A 13,051-nucleotide genomic window follows, 5' to 3' on the forward strand; every position below is an offset into this window, starting at 1 on the left:
TGTCAGAAGTGGGATTCGAACCCACGCCTGGAGAACCAGACTGCGACCTGAACGCAGCGCCTTAGACCACTCGGCCATCCTGACAAGACATCGTAAGTGTCACTAATTTGTCACTTTATATCTCAGCATCCCCCAAAAAATCTTTAAAGTCAAGCATAGGCAAGTGTTGGATCAGATGAAGCTTTTATAGATAGAATTGTAGTAATGGCTTTGATAAAAACACTTAAATTCTTGTTTGTCAATTAAGAGAATATCCTCGTTCAACATGTTCAGAAACGAGTTTTGAGGAGCTTTGTATCCTTAAAAACAGCTTTGGCACATTTACAAATTTGCGCTATTGTGTACAAGCTATTTTGCAATGGTTAAACTGTCCGATGTCTATAACATGTATAGGTGCCATTAAAAATATACCATTTGTTAGAAGTGGGATTCGAACCCACGCCTGGAGAACCAGACTGCGACCTGAACGCAGCGCCTTAGACCACTCGGCCATCCTGACAAGACATCGTAAGTGTCACTAATTTGTCACTTTATATCTCAGCATCCCCCAAAAAATCTTTAAAGTCAAGCATAGGCAAGTGTTGGATCAGATGAAGCTTTTATAGATAGAATTGTAGTAATGGATTTGATAAAAACACTTCTTGTTTGTCAATTGAGAGAATATCCTCGTTCAACATGTTCAGAAACGAGTTTTGAGGAGCTTTGTATCCTTAAAAACAGCTTTGGCACATTTACAAATTTGCGCTATTGTGTACAAGCTATTTTGCAATGGTTAAACTGTCCGATGTCTATAACATGTATAGGTGCCATTAAAAATATACCATTTGTCAGAAGTGGGATTCGAACCCACGCCTGGAGAACCAGACTGCGACCTGAACGCAGCGCCTTAGACCACTCGGCCATCCTGACAAGACATCGTAAGTGTCACTAATTTGTCACTTTATATCTCAGCACCCCCCAAAAAATCTTTAAAGTCAAGCATAGGCAAGTGTTGGATCGGATGAAGCTTTTATAGATAGAATTGTAGTAATGGCTTTGATAAAAACACTTCTTGTTTGTCAATTAAGAGAATATCCTCGTTCAGCATGTTCAGAAACGAGTTTTGAGGAGCTTTGTATCCTTAAAAACAGCTTTGGCACATTTACAAATTTGCGCTATTGTGTACAAGCTATTTTGCAATGGTTAAACTGTCCGATGTCTATAACATGTATAGGTGCCATTAAAAATATACCATTTGTCAGAAGTGGGATTCGAACCCACGCCTGGAGAACCAGACTGCGACCTGAACGCAGCGCCTTAGACCACTCGGCCATCCTGACAAGACATCGTAAGTGTCACTAATTTGTCACTTTATATCTCAGCATCCCCCAACAAATCTTTAAAGTCAAGCATAGGCAAGTGTTGGATCAGATGAAGCTTTTATAGATAGAATTGTAGTAATGGCTTTGATAAAAACACTTCTTGTTTGTCAATTAAGAGAATATCCTCGTTCAACATGTTCAGAAACGAGTTTTGAGGAGCTTTGTATCCTTAAAAACAGCTTTGGCACATTTACAAATTTGCGCTATTGTGTACAAGCTATTTTGCAATGGTTAAACTGTCCGATGTCTATAACATGTATAGGTGCCATTAAAAATATACCATTTGTCAGAAGTGGGATTCGAACCCACGCCTGGAGAACCAGACTGCGACCTGAACGCAGCGCCTTAGACCACTCGGCCATCCTGACAAGACATCGTAAGTGTCACTAATTTGTCACTTTATATCTCAGCATCCCCCAACAAATCTTTAAAGTCAAGCATAGGCAAGTGTTGGATCAGATGAAGCTTTTATAGATAGAATTGTAGTAATGGCTTTGATAAAAACACTTCTTGTTTGTCAATTAAGAGAATATCCTCGTTCAACATGTTCAGAAACGAGTTTTGAGGAGCTTTGTATCCTTAAAAACAGCTTTGGCACATTTACAAATTTGCGCTATTGTGTACAAGCTATTTTGCAATGGTTAAACTGTCCGATGTCTATAACATGTATAGGTGCCATTAAAAATATACCATTTGTCAGAAGTGGGATTCGAACCCACGCCTGGAGAACCAGACTGCGACCTGAACGCAGCGCCTTAGACCACTCGGCCATCCTGACAAGACATCGTAAGTGTCACTAATTTGTCACTTTATATCTCAGCATCCCCCAAAAAATCTTTAAAGTCAAGCATAGGCAAGTGTTGGATCAGATGAAGCTTTTATAGATAGAATTGTAGTAATGGCTTTGATAAAAACACTTCTTGTTTGTCAATTAAGAGAATATCCTCGTTCAACATGTTCAGAAACGAGTTTTGAGGAGCTTTGTATCCTTAAAAACAGCTTTGGCACATTTACAAATTTGCGCTATTGTGTACAAGCTATTTTGCAATGGTTAAACTGTCCGATGTCTATAACATGTATAGGTGCCATTAAAAATATACCATTTGTCAGAAGTGGGATTCGAACCCACGCCTGGAGAACCAGACTGCGACCTGAACGCAGCGCCTTAGACCACTCGGCCATCCTGACAAGACATCGTAAGTGTCACTAATTTGTCACTTTATATCTCAGCATCCCCCAACAAATCTTTAAAGTCAAGCATAGGCAAGTGTTGGATCAGATGAAGCTTTTATAGATAGAATTGTAGTAATGGCTTTGATAAAAACACTTCTTGTTTGTCAATTAAGAGAATATCCTCGTTCAACATGTTCAGAAACGAGTTTTGAGGAGCTTTGTATCCTTAAAAACAGCTTTGGCACATTTACAAATTTGCGCTATTGTGTACAAGCTATTTTGCAATGGTTAAACTGTCCGATGTCTATAACATGTATAGGTGCCATTAAAAATATACCATTTGTCAGAAGTGGGATTCGAACCCACGCCTGGAGAACCAGACTGCGACCTGAACGCAGCGCCTTAGACCACTCGGCCATCCTGACAAGACATCGTAAGTGTCACTAATTTGTCACTTTATATCTCAGCATCCCCCAACAAATCTTTAAAGTCAAGCATAGGCAAGTGTTGGATCAGATGAAGCTTTTATAGATAGAATTGTAGTAATGGCTTTGATAAAAACACTTCTTGTTTGTCAATTAAGAGAATATCCTCGTTCAACATGTTCAGAAACGAGTTTTGAGGAGCTTTGTATCCTTAAAAACAGCTTTGGCACATTTACAAATTTGCGCTATTGTGTACAAGCTATTTTGCAATGGTTAAACTGTCCGATGTCTATAACATGTATAGGTGCCATTAAAAATATACCATTTGTCAGAAGTGGGATTCGAACCCACGCCTGGAGAACCAGACTGCGACCTGAACGCAGCGCCTTAGACCACTCGGCCATCCTGACAAGACATCGTAAGTGTCACTAATTTGTCACTTTATATCTCAGCATCCCCCAACAAATCTTTAAAGTCAAGCATAGGCAAGTGTTGGATCAGATGAAGCTTTTATAGATAGAATTGTAGTAATGGCTTTGATAAAAACACTTCTTGTTTGTCAATTAAGAGAATATCCTCGTTCAACATGTTCAGAAACGAGTTTTGAGGAGCTTTGTATCCTTAAAAACAGCTTTGGCACATTTACAAATTTGCGCTATTGTGTACAAGCTATTTTGCAATGGTTAAACTGTCCGATGTCTATAACATGTATAGGTGCCATTAAAAATATACCATTTGTCAGAAGTGGGATTCGAACCCACGCCTGGAGAACCAGACTGCGACCTGAACGCAGCGCCTTAGACCACTCGGCCATCCTGACAAGACATCGTAAGTGTCACTAATTTGTCACTTTATATCTCAGCATCCCCCAACAAATCTTTAAAGTCAAGCATAGGCAAGTGTTGGATCGGATGAAGCTTTTATAGATAGAATTGTAGTAATGGCTTTGATAAAAACACTTCTTGTTTGTCAATTAAGAGAATATCCTCGTTCAGCATGTTCAGAAACGAGTTTTGAGGAGCTTTGTATCCTTAAAAACAGCTTTGGCACATTTACAAATTTGCGCTATTGTGTACAAGCTATTTTGCAATGGTTAAACTGTCCGATGTCTATAACATGTATAGGTGCCATTAAAAATATACCATTTGTCAGAAGTGGGATTCGAACCCACGCCTGGAGAACCAGACTGCGACCTGAACGCAGCGCCTTAGACCACTCGGCCATCCTGACAAGACATCGTAAGTGTCACTAATTTGTCACTTTATATCTCAGCATCCCCCAACAAATCTTTAAAGTCAAGCATAGGCAAGTGTTGGATCAGATGAAGCTTTTATAGATAGAATTGTAGTAATGGCTTTGATAAAAACACTTCTTGTTTGTCAATTAAGAGAATATCCTCGTTCAACATGTTCAGAAACGAGTTTTGAGGAGCTTTGTATCCTTAAAAACAGCTTTGGCACATTTACAAATTTGCGCTATTGTGTACAAGCTATTTTGCAATGGTTAAACTGTCCGATGTCTATAACATGTATAGGTGCCATTAAAAATATACCATTTGTCAGAAGTGGGATTCGAACCCACGCCTGGAGAACCAGACTGCGACCTGAACGCAGCGCCTTAGACCACTCGGCCATCCTGACAAGACATCGTAAGTGTCACTAATTTGTCACTTTATATCTCAGCATCCCCCAACAAATCTTTAAAGTCAAGCATAGGCAAGTGTTGGATCAGATGAAGCTTTTATAGATAGAATTGTAGTAATGGCTTTGATAAAAACACTTCTTGTTTGTCAATTAAGAGAATATCCTCGTTCAACATGTTCAGAAACGAGTTTTGAGGAGCTTTGTATCCTTAAAAACAGCTTTGGCACATTTACAAATTTGCGCTATTGTGTACAAGCTATTTTGCAATGGTTAAACTGTCCGATGTCTATAACATGTATAGGTGCCATTAAAAATATACCATTTGTCAGAAGTGGGATTCGAACCCACGCCTGGAGAACCAGACTGCGACCTGAACGCAGCGCCTTAGACCACTCGGCCATCCTGACAAGACATCGTAAGTGTCACTAATTTGTCACTTTATATCTCAGCATCCCCCAAAAAATCTTTAAAGTCAAGCATAGGCAAGTGTTGGATCAGATGAAGCTTTTATAGATAGAATTGTAGTAATGGCTTTGATAAAAACACTTCTTGTTTGTCAATTAAGAGAATATCCTCGTTCAACATGTTCAGAAACGAGTTTTGAGGAGCTTTGTATCCTTAAAAACAGCTTTGGCACATTTACAAATTTGCGCTATTGTGTACAAGCTATTTTGCAATGGTTAAACTGTCCGATGTCTATAACATGTATAGGTGCCATTAAAAATATACCATTTGTCAGAAGTGGGATTCGAACCCACGCCTGGAGAACCAGACTGCGACCTGAACGCAGCGCCTTAGACCACTCGGCCATCCTGACAAGACATCGTAAGTGTCACTAATTTGTCACTTTATATCTCAGCATCCCCCAACAAATCTTTAAAGTCAAGCATAGGCAAGTGTTGGATCAGATGAAGCTTTTATAGATAGAATTGTAGTAATGGCTTTGATAAAAACACTTCTTGTTTGTCAATTAAGAGAATATCCTCGTTCAACATGTTCAGAAACGAGTTTTGAGGAGCTTTGTATCCTTAAAAACAGCTTTGGCACATTTACAAATTTGCGCTATTGTGTACAAGCTATTTTGCAATGGTTAAACTGTCCGATGTCTATAACATGTATAGGTGCCATTAAAAATATACCATTTGTCAGAAGTGGGATTCGAACCCACGCCTGGAGAACCAGACTGCGACCTGAACGCAGCGCCTTAGACCACTCGGCCATCCTGACAAGACATCGTAAGTGTCACTAATTTGTCACTTTATATCTCAGCATCCCCCAACAAATCTTTAAAGTCAAGCATAGGCAAGTGTTGGATCAGATGAAGCTTTTATAGATAGAATTGTAGTAATGGCTTTGATAAAAACACTTCTTGTTTGTCAATTAAGAGAATATCCTCGTTCAACATGTTCAGAAACGAGTTTTGAGGAGCTTTGTATCCTTAAAAACAGCTTTGGCACATTTACAAATTTGCGCTATTGTGTACAAGCTATTTTGCAATGGTTAAACTGTCCGATGTCTATAACATGTATAGGTGCCATTAAAAATATACCATTTGTCAGAAGTGGGATTCGAACCCACGCCTGGAGAACCAGACTGCGACCTGAACGCAGCGCCTTAGACCACTCGGCCATCCTGACAAGACATCGTAAGTGTCACTAATTTGTCACTTTATATCTCAGCATCCCCCAACAAATCTTTAAAGTCAAGCATAGGCAAGTGTTGGATCAGATGAAGCTTTTATAGATAGAATTGTAGTAATGGCTTTGATAAAAACACTTCTTGTTTGTCAATTAAGAGAATATCCTCGTTCAACATGTTCAGAAACGAGTTTTGAGGAGCTTTGTATCCTTAAAAACAGCTTTGGCACATTTACAAATTTGCGCTATTGTGTACAAGCTATTTTGCAATGGTTAAACTGTCCGATGTCTATAACATGTATAGGTGCCATTAAAAATATACCATTTGTCAGAAGTGGGATTCGAACCCACGCCTGGAGAACCAGACTGCGACCTGAACGCAGCGCCTTAGACCACTCGGCCATCCTGACAAGACATCGTAAGTGTCACTAATTTGTCACTTTATATCTCAGCATCCCCCAAAAAATCTTTAAAGTCAAGCATAGGCAAGTGTTGGATCAGATGAAGCTTTTATAGATAGAATTGTAGTAATGGCTTTGATAAAAACACTTCTTGTTTGTCAATTAAGAGAATATCCTCGTTCAACATGTTCAGAAACGAGTTTTGAGGAGCTTTGTATCCTTAAAAACAGCTTTGGCACATTTACAAATTTGCGCTATTGTGTACAAGCTATTTTGCAATGGTTAAACTGTCCGATGTCTATAACATGTATAGGTGCCATTAAAAATATACCATTTGTCAGAAGTGGGATTCGAACCCACGCCTGGAGAACCAGACTGCGACCTGAACGCAGCGCCTTAGACCACTCGGCCATCCTGACAAGACATCGTAAGTGTCACTAATTTGTCACTTTATATCTCAGCATCCCCCAAAAAATCTTTAAAGTCAAGCATAGGCAAGTGTTGGATCAGATGAAGCTTTTATAGATAGAATTGTAGTAATGGCTTTGATAAAAACACTTCTTGTTTGTCAATTAAGAGAATATCCTCGTTCAACATGTTCAGAAACGAGTTTTGAGGAGCTTTGTATCCTTAAAAACAGCTTTGGCACATTTACAAATTTGCGCTATTGTGTACAAGCTATTTTGCAATGGTTAAACTGTCCGATGTCTATAACATGTATAGGTGCCATTAAAAATATACCATTTGTCAGAAGTGGGATTCGAACCCACGCCTGGAGAACCAGACTGCGACCTGAACGCAGCGCCTTAGACCACTCGGCCATCCTGACAAGACATCGTAAGTGTCACTAATTTGTCACTTTATATCTCAGCATCCCCCAAAAAATCTTTAAAGTCAAGCATAGGCAAGTGTTGGATCAGATGAAGCTTTTATAGATAGAATTGTAGTAAAGGCTTTGATAAAAACACTTCTTGTTTGTCAATTAAGAGAATATCCTCGTTCAACATGTTCAGAAACGAGTTTTGAGGAGCTTTGTATCCTTAAAAACAGCTTTGGCACATTTACAAATTTGCGCTATTGTGTACAAGCTATTTTGCAATGGTTAAACTGTCCGATGTCTATAACATGTATAGGTGCCATTAAAAATATACCATTTGTCAGAAGTGGGATTCGAACCCACGCCTGGAGAACCAGACTGCGACCTGAACGCAGCGCCTTAGACCACTCGGCCATCCTGACAAGACATCGTAAGTGTCACTAATTTGTCACTTTATATCTCAGCATCCCCCAAAAAATCTTTAAAGTCAAGCATAGGCAAGTGTTGGATCAGATGAAGCTTTTATAGATAGAATTGTAGTAATGGCTTTGATAAAAACACTTCTTGTTTGTCAATTAAGAGAATATCCTCGTTCAACATGTTCAGAAACGAGTTTTGAGGAGCTTTGTATCCTTAAAAACAGCTTTGGCACATTTACAAATTTGCGCTATTGTGTACAAGCTATTTTGCAATGGTTAAACTGTCCGATGTCTATAACATGTATAGGTGCCATTAAAAATATACCATTTGTCAGAAGTGGGATTCGAACCCACGCCTGGAGAACCAGACTGCGACCTGAACGCAGCGCCTTAGACCACTCGGCCATCCTGACAAGACATCGTAAGTGTCACTAATTTGTCACTTTATATCTCAGCATCCCCCAAAAAATCTTTAAAGTCAAGCATAGGCAAGTGTTGGATCAGATGAAGCTTTTATAGATAGAATTGTAGTAATGGCTTTGATAAAAACACTTCTTGTTTGTCAATTAAGAGAATATCCTCGTTCAACATGTTCAGAAACGAGTTTTGAGGAGCTTTGTATCCTTAAAAACAGCTTTGGCACATTTACAAATTTGCGCTATTGTGTACAAGCTATTTTGCAATGGTTAAACTGTCCGATGTCTATAACATGTATAGGTGCCATTAAAAATATACCATTTGTCAGAAGTGGGATTCGAACCCACGCCTGGAGAACCAGACTGCGACCTGAACGCAGCGCCTTAGACCACTCGGCCATCCTGACAAGACATCGTAAGTGTCACTAATTTGTCACTTTATATCTCAGCATCCCCCAAAAAATCTTTAAAGTCAAGCATAGGCAAGTGTTGGATCAGATGAAGCTTTTATAGATAGAATTGTAGTAAAGGCTTTGATAAAAACACTTCTTGTTTGTCAATTAAGAGAATATCCTCGTTCAACATGTTCAGAAACGAGTTTTGAGGAGCTTTGTATCCTTAAAAACAGCTTTGGCACATTTACAAATTTGCGCTATTGTGTACAAGCTATTTTGCAATGGTTAAACTGTCCGATGTCTATAACATGTATAGGTGCCATTAAAAATATACCATTTGTCAGAAGTGGGATTCGAACCCACGCCTGGAGAACCAGACTGCGACCTGAACGCAGCGCCTTAGACCACTCGGCCATCCTGACAAGACATCGTAAGTGTCACTAATTTGTCACTTTATATCTCAGCACCCCCCAAAAAATCTTTAAAGTCAAGCATAGGCAAGAGTTGGATCGGATGAAGCTTTTATAGATAGAATTGTAGTAATGGCTTTGATAAAAACACTTCTTGTTTGTCAATTAAGAGAATATCCTCGTTCAACATGTTCAGAAACGAGTTTTGAGGAGCTTTGTATCCTTAAAAACAGCTTTGGCACATTTACAAATTTGCGCTATTGTGTACAAGCTATTTTGCAATGGTTAAACTGTCCGATGTCTATAACATGTATAGGTGCCATTAAAAATATACCATTTGTCAGAAGTGGGATTCGAACCCACGCCTGGAGAACCAGACTGCGACCTGAACGCAGCGCCTTAGACCACTCGGCCATCCTGACAAGACATCGTAAGTGTCACTAATTTGTCACTTTATATCTCAGCATCCCCCAAAAAATCTTTAAAGTCAAGCATAGGCAAGTGTTGGATCAGATGAAGCTTTTATAGATAGAATTGTAGTAAAGGCTTTGATAAAAACACTTCTTGTTTGTCAATTAAGAGAATATCCTCGTTCAACATGTTCAGAAACGAGTTTTGAGGAGCTTTGTATCCTTAAAAACAGCTTTGGCACATTTACAAATTTGCGCTATTGTGTACAAGCTATTTTGCAATGGTTAAACTGTCCGATGTCTATAACATGTATAGGTGCCATTAAAAATATACCATTTGTCAGAAGTGGGATTCGAACCCACGCCTGGAGAACCAGACTGCGACCTGAACGCAGCGCCTTAGACCACTCGGCCATCCTGACAAGACATCGTAAGTGTCACTAATTTGTCACTTTATATCTCAGCATCCCCCAACAAATCTTTAAAGTCAAGCATAGGCAAGTGTTGGATCAGATGAAGCTTTTATAGATAGAATTGTAGTAATGGCTTTGATAAAAACACTTCTTGTTTGTCAATTAAGAGAATATCCTCGTTCAACATGTTCAGAAACGAGTTTTGAGGAGCTTTGTATCCTTAAAAACAGCTTTGGCACATTTACAAATTTGCGCTATTGTGTACAAGCTATTTTGCAATGGTTAAACTGTCCGATGTCTATAACATGTATAGGTGCCATTAAAAATATACCATTTGTCAGAAGTGGGATTCGAACCCACGCCTGGAGAACCAGACTGCGACCTGAACGCAGCGCCTTAGACCACTCGGCCATCCTGACAAGACATCGTAAGTGTCACTAATTTGTCACTTTATATCTCAGCATCCCCCAAAAAATCTTTAAAGTCAAGCATAGGCAAGTGTTGGATCAGATGAAGCTTTTATAGATAGAATTGTAGTAATGGCTTTGATAAAAACACTTCTTGTTTGTCAATTAAGAGAATATCCTCGTTCAACATGTTCAGAAACGAGTTTTGAGGAGCTTTGTATCCTTAAAAACAGCTTTGGCACATTTACAAATTTGCGCTATTGTGTACAAGCTATTTTGCAATGGTTAAACTGTCCGATGTCTATAACATGTATAGGTGCCATTAAAAATATACCATTTGTCAGAAGTGGGATTCGAACCCACGCCTGGAGAACCAGACTGCGACCTGAACGCAGCGCCTTAGACCACTCGGCCATCCTGACAAGACATCGTAAGTGTCACTAATTTGTCACTTTATATCTCAGCATCCCCCAAAAAATCTTTAAAGTCAAGCATAGGCAAGTGTTGGATCAGATGAAGCTTTTATAGATAGAATTGTAGTAATGGCTTTGATAAAAACACTTCTTGTTTGTCAATTAAGAGAATATCCTCGTTCAACATGTTCAGAAACGAGTTTTGAGGAGCTTTGTATCCTTAAAAACAGCTTTGGCACATTTACAAATTTGCGCTATTGTGTACAAGCTATTTTGCAATGGTTAAACTGTCCGATGTCTATAACATGTATAGGTGCCATTAAAAATATACCATTTGTCAGAAGTGGGATTCGAACCCACGCCTGGAGAACCAGACTGCGACCTGAACGCAGCGCCTTAGACCACTCGGCCATCCTGACAAGACATCGTAAGTGTCACTAATTTGTCACTTTATATCTCAGCATCCCCCAAAAAATCTTTAAAGTCAAGCATAGGCAAGTGTTGGATCAGATGAAGCTTTTATAGATAGAATTGTAGTAAAGGCTTTGATAAAAACACTTCTTGTTTGTCAATTAAGAGAATATCCTCGTTCAACATGTTCAGAAACGAGTTTTGAGGAGCTTTGTATCCTTAAAAACAGCTTTGGCACATTTACAAATTTGCGCTATTGTGTACAAGCTATTTTGCAATGGTTAAACTGTCCGATGTCTATAACATGTATAGGTGCCATTAAAAATATACCATTTGTCAGAAGTGGGATTCGAACCCACGCCTGGAGAACCAGACTGCGACCTGAACGCAGCGCCTTAGACCACTCGGCCATCCTGACAAGACATCGTAAGTGTCACTAATTTGTCACTTTATATCTCAGCACCCCCCAAAAAATCTTTAAAGTCAAGCATAGGCAAGAGTTGGATCGGATGAAGCTTTTATAGATAGAATTGTAGTAATGGCTTTGATAAAAACACTTCTTGTTTGTCAATTAAGAGAATATCCTCGTTCAACATGTTCAGAAACGAGTTTTGAGGAGCTTTGTATCCTTAAAAACAGCTTTGGCACATTTACAAATTTGCGCTATTGTGTACAAGCTATTTTGCAATGGTTAAACTGTCCGATGTCTATAACATGTATAGGTGCCATTAAAAATATACCATTTGTCAGAAGTGGGATTCGAACCCACGCCTGGAGAACCAGACTGCGACCTGAACGCAGCGCCTTAGACCACTCGGCCATCCTGACAAGACATCGTAAGTGTCACTAATTTGTCACTTTATATCTCAGCATCCCCCAAAAAATCTTTAAAGTCAAGCATAGGCAAGTGTTGGATCAGATGAAGCTTTTATAGATAGAATTGTAGTAAAGGCTTTGATAAAAACACTTCTTGTTTGTCAATTAAGAGAATATCCTCGTTCAACATGTTCAGAAACGAGTTTTGAGGAGCTTTGTATCCTTAAAAACAGCTTTGGCACATTTACAAATTTGCGCTATTGTGTACAAGCTATTTTGCAATGGTTAAACTGTCCGATGTCTATAACATGTATAGGTGCCATTAAAAATATACCATTTGTCAGAAGTGGGATTCGAACCCACGCCTGGAGAACCAGACTGCGACCTGAACGCAGCGCCTTAGACCACTCGGCCATCCTGACAAGACATCGTAAGTGTCACTAATTTGTCACTTTATATCTCAGCACCCCCCAAAAAATCTTTAAAGTCAAGCATAGGCAAGAGTTGGATCGGATGAAGCTTTTATAGATAGAATTGTAGTAATGGCTTTGATAAAAACACTTCTTGTTTGTCAATTAAGAGAATATCCTCGTTCAACATGTTCAGAAACGAGTTTTGAGGAGCTTTGTATCCTTAAAAACAGCTTTGGCACATTTACAAATTTGCGCTATTGTGTACAAGCTATTTTGCAATGGTTAAACTGTCCGATGTCTATAACATGTATAGGTGCCATTAAAAATATACCATTTGTTAGAAGTGGGATTCGAACCCACGCCTGGAGAACCAGACTGCGACCTGAACGCAGCGCCTTAGACCACTCGGCCATCCTGACAAGACATCGTAAGTGTCACTAATTTGTCACTTTATATCTCAGCATCCCCCAACAAATCTTTAAAGTCAAGCATAGGCAAGTGTTGGATCAGATGAAGCTTTTATAGATAGAATTGTAGTAATGGCTTTGATAAAAACACTTCTTGTTTGTCAATTAAGAGAATATCCTCGTTCAACATGTTCAGAAACGAGTTTTGAGGAGCTTTGTATCCTTAAAAACAGCTTTGGCACATTTACAAATTTGCGCTATTGT

The 13,051-nt window shown here is 39.2% G+C and overlaps 30 non-coding genes across 30 annotated transcripts; all 30 read right to left on the reverse strand.

Annotated features, from left to right (window-relative positions):
• On the reverse strand, positions 1-84 carry Trnal-cag (transfer RNA leucine (anticodon CAG)). Its single transcript has one exon. It is a non-coding gene; the product is annotated as a tRNA-Leu (tRNA).
• Positions 85-825: 741 nt separating this feature from the next.
• Positions 826-909, reverse strand: Trnal-cag (transfer RNA leucine (anticodon CAG)). The gene has a single exon. It is a non-coding gene; the product is annotated as a tRNA-Leu (tRNA).
• Positions 910-1,235: 326 nt separating this feature from the next.
• Positions 1,236-1,319, reverse strand: Trnal-cag (transfer RNA leucine (anticodon CAG)). The gene has a single exon. It is a non-coding gene; the product is annotated as a tRNA-Leu (tRNA).
• Positions 1,320-1,645: 326 nt separating this feature from the next.
• On the reverse strand, positions 1,646-1,729 carry Trnal-cag (transfer RNA leucine (anticodon CAG)). Its single transcript has one exon. It is a non-coding gene; the product is annotated as a tRNA-Leu (tRNA).
• Positions 1,730-2,055: 326 nt separating this feature from the next.
• Trnal-cag (transfer RNA leucine (anticodon CAG)) lies at positions 2,056-2,139 on the reverse strand. Its single transcript has one exon. It is a non-coding gene; the product is annotated as a tRNA-Leu (tRNA).
• A 326-nt stretch (positions 2,140-2,465) lies between these two features.
• On the reverse strand, positions 2,466-2,549 carry Trnal-cag (transfer RNA leucine (anticodon CAG)). The gene has a single exon. It is a non-coding gene; the product is annotated as a tRNA-Leu (tRNA).
• A 326-nt stretch (positions 2,550-2,875) lies between these two features.
• Trnal-cag (transfer RNA leucine (anticodon CAG)) lies at positions 2,876-2,959 on the reverse strand. The gene has a single exon. It is a non-coding gene; the product is annotated as a tRNA-Leu (tRNA).
• A 326-nt stretch (positions 2,960-3,285) lies between these two features.
• On the reverse strand, positions 3,286-3,369 carry Trnal-cag (transfer RNA leucine (anticodon CAG)). Its single transcript has one exon. It is a non-coding gene; the product is annotated as a tRNA-Leu (tRNA).
• A 326-nt stretch (positions 3,370-3,695) lies between these two features.
• Positions 3,696-3,779, reverse strand: Trnal-cag (transfer RNA leucine (anticodon CAG)). Its single transcript has one exon. It is a non-coding gene; the product is annotated as a tRNA-Leu (tRNA).
• A 326-nt stretch (positions 3,780-4,105) lies between these two features.
• Trnal-cag (transfer RNA leucine (anticodon CAG)) lies at positions 4,106-4,189 on the reverse strand. Its single transcript has one exon. It is a non-coding gene; the product is annotated as a tRNA-Leu (tRNA).
• Positions 4,190-4,515: 326 nt separating this feature from the next.
• On the reverse strand, positions 4,516-4,599 carry Trnal-cag (transfer RNA leucine (anticodon CAG)). Its single transcript has one exon. It is a non-coding gene; the product is annotated as a tRNA-Leu (tRNA).
• A 326-nt stretch (positions 4,600-4,925) lies between these two features.
• On the reverse strand, positions 4,926-5,009 carry Trnal-cag (transfer RNA leucine (anticodon CAG)). Its single transcript has one exon. It is a non-coding gene; the product is annotated as a tRNA-Leu (tRNA).
• A 326-nt stretch (positions 5,010-5,335) lies between these two features.
• Trnal-cag (transfer RNA leucine (anticodon CAG)) lies at positions 5,336-5,419 on the reverse strand. Its single transcript has one exon. It is a non-coding gene; the product is annotated as a tRNA-Leu (tRNA).
• Positions 5,420-5,745: 326 nt separating this feature from the next.
• On the reverse strand, positions 5,746-5,829 carry Trnal-cag (transfer RNA leucine (anticodon CAG)). The gene has a single exon. It is a non-coding gene; the product is annotated as a tRNA-Leu (tRNA).
• A 326-nt stretch (positions 5,830-6,155) lies between these two features.
• On the reverse strand, positions 6,156-6,239 carry Trnal-cag (transfer RNA leucine (anticodon CAG)). The gene has a single exon. It is a non-coding gene; the product is annotated as a tRNA-Leu (tRNA).
• A 326-nt stretch (positions 6,240-6,565) lies between these two features.
• Trnal-cag (transfer RNA leucine (anticodon CAG)) lies at positions 6,566-6,649 on the reverse strand. Its single transcript has one exon. It is a non-coding gene; the product is annotated as a tRNA-Leu (tRNA).
• Positions 6,650-6,975: 326 nt separating this feature from the next.
• Trnal-cag (transfer RNA leucine (anticodon CAG)) lies at positions 6,976-7,059 on the reverse strand. The gene has a single exon. It is a non-coding gene; the product is annotated as a tRNA-Leu (tRNA).
• A 326-nt stretch (positions 7,060-7,385) lies between these two features.
• Positions 7,386-7,469, reverse strand: Trnal-cag (transfer RNA leucine (anticodon CAG)). Its single transcript has one exon. It is a non-coding gene; the product is annotated as a tRNA-Leu (tRNA).
• A 326-nt stretch (positions 7,470-7,795) lies between these two features.
• On the reverse strand, positions 7,796-7,879 carry Trnal-cag (transfer RNA leucine (anticodon CAG)). The gene has a single exon. It is a non-coding gene; the product is annotated as a tRNA-Leu (tRNA).
• Positions 7,880-8,205: 326 nt separating this feature from the next.
• Trnal-cag (transfer RNA leucine (anticodon CAG)) lies at positions 8,206-8,289 on the reverse strand. The gene has a single exon. It is a non-coding gene; the product is annotated as a tRNA-Leu (tRNA).
• A 326-nt stretch (positions 8,290-8,615) lies between these two features.
• On the reverse strand, positions 8,616-8,699 carry Trnal-cag (transfer RNA leucine (anticodon CAG)). Its single transcript has one exon. It is a non-coding gene; the product is annotated as a tRNA-Leu (tRNA).
• Positions 8,700-9,025: 326 nt separating this feature from the next.
• Positions 9,026-9,109, reverse strand: Trnal-cag (transfer RNA leucine (anticodon CAG)). The gene has a single exon. It is a non-coding gene; the product is annotated as a tRNA-Leu (tRNA).
• A 326-nt stretch (positions 9,110-9,435) lies between these two features.
• Positions 9,436-9,519, reverse strand: Trnal-cag (transfer RNA leucine (anticodon CAG)). The gene has a single exon. It is a non-coding gene; the product is annotated as a tRNA-Leu (tRNA).
• Positions 9,520-9,845: 326 nt separating this feature from the next.
• On the reverse strand, positions 9,846-9,929 carry Trnal-cag (transfer RNA leucine (anticodon CAG)). The gene has a single exon. It is a non-coding gene; the product is annotated as a tRNA-Leu (tRNA).
• A 326-nt stretch (positions 9,930-10,255) lies between these two features.
• On the reverse strand, positions 10,256-10,339 carry Trnal-cag (transfer RNA leucine (anticodon CAG)). The gene has a single exon. It is a non-coding gene; the product is annotated as a tRNA-Leu (tRNA).
• Positions 10,340-10,665: 326 nt separating this feature from the next.
• Trnal-cag (transfer RNA leucine (anticodon CAG)) lies at positions 10,666-10,749 on the reverse strand. Its single transcript has one exon. It is a non-coding gene; the product is annotated as a tRNA-Leu (tRNA).
• A 326-nt stretch (positions 10,750-11,075) lies between these two features.
• Trnal-cag (transfer RNA leucine (anticodon CAG)) lies at positions 11,076-11,159 on the reverse strand. The gene has a single exon. It is a non-coding gene; the product is annotated as a tRNA-Leu (tRNA).
• Positions 11,160-11,485: 326 nt separating this feature from the next.
• Positions 11,486-11,569, reverse strand: Trnal-cag (transfer RNA leucine (anticodon CAG)). Its single transcript has one exon. It is a non-coding gene; the product is annotated as a tRNA-Leu (tRNA).
• Positions 11,570-11,895: 326 nt separating this feature from the next.
• On the reverse strand, positions 11,896-11,979 carry Trnal-cag (transfer RNA leucine (anticodon CAG)). Its single transcript has one exon. It is a non-coding gene; the product is annotated as a tRNA-Leu (tRNA).
• A 326-nt stretch (positions 11,980-12,305) lies between these two features.
• Trnal-cag (transfer RNA leucine (anticodon CAG)) lies at positions 12,306-12,389 on the reverse strand. The gene has a single exon. It is a non-coding gene; the product is annotated as a tRNA-Leu (tRNA).
• Between the last annotated feature and the right edge of the window lie 662 nt (positions 12,390-13,051).

This window comes from Mytilus galloprovincialis, unplaced genomic scaffold (genome assembly GCF_965363235.1).
Source record: "Mytilus galloprovincialis unplaced genomic scaffold, xbMytGall1.hap1.1 HAP1_SCAFFOLD_121, whole genome shotgun sequence".
In the NCBI taxonomy this organism is placed as follows: domain Eukaryota; kingdom Metazoa; phylum Mollusca; class Bivalvia; order Mytilida; family Mytilidae; genus Mytilus; species Mytilus galloprovincialis.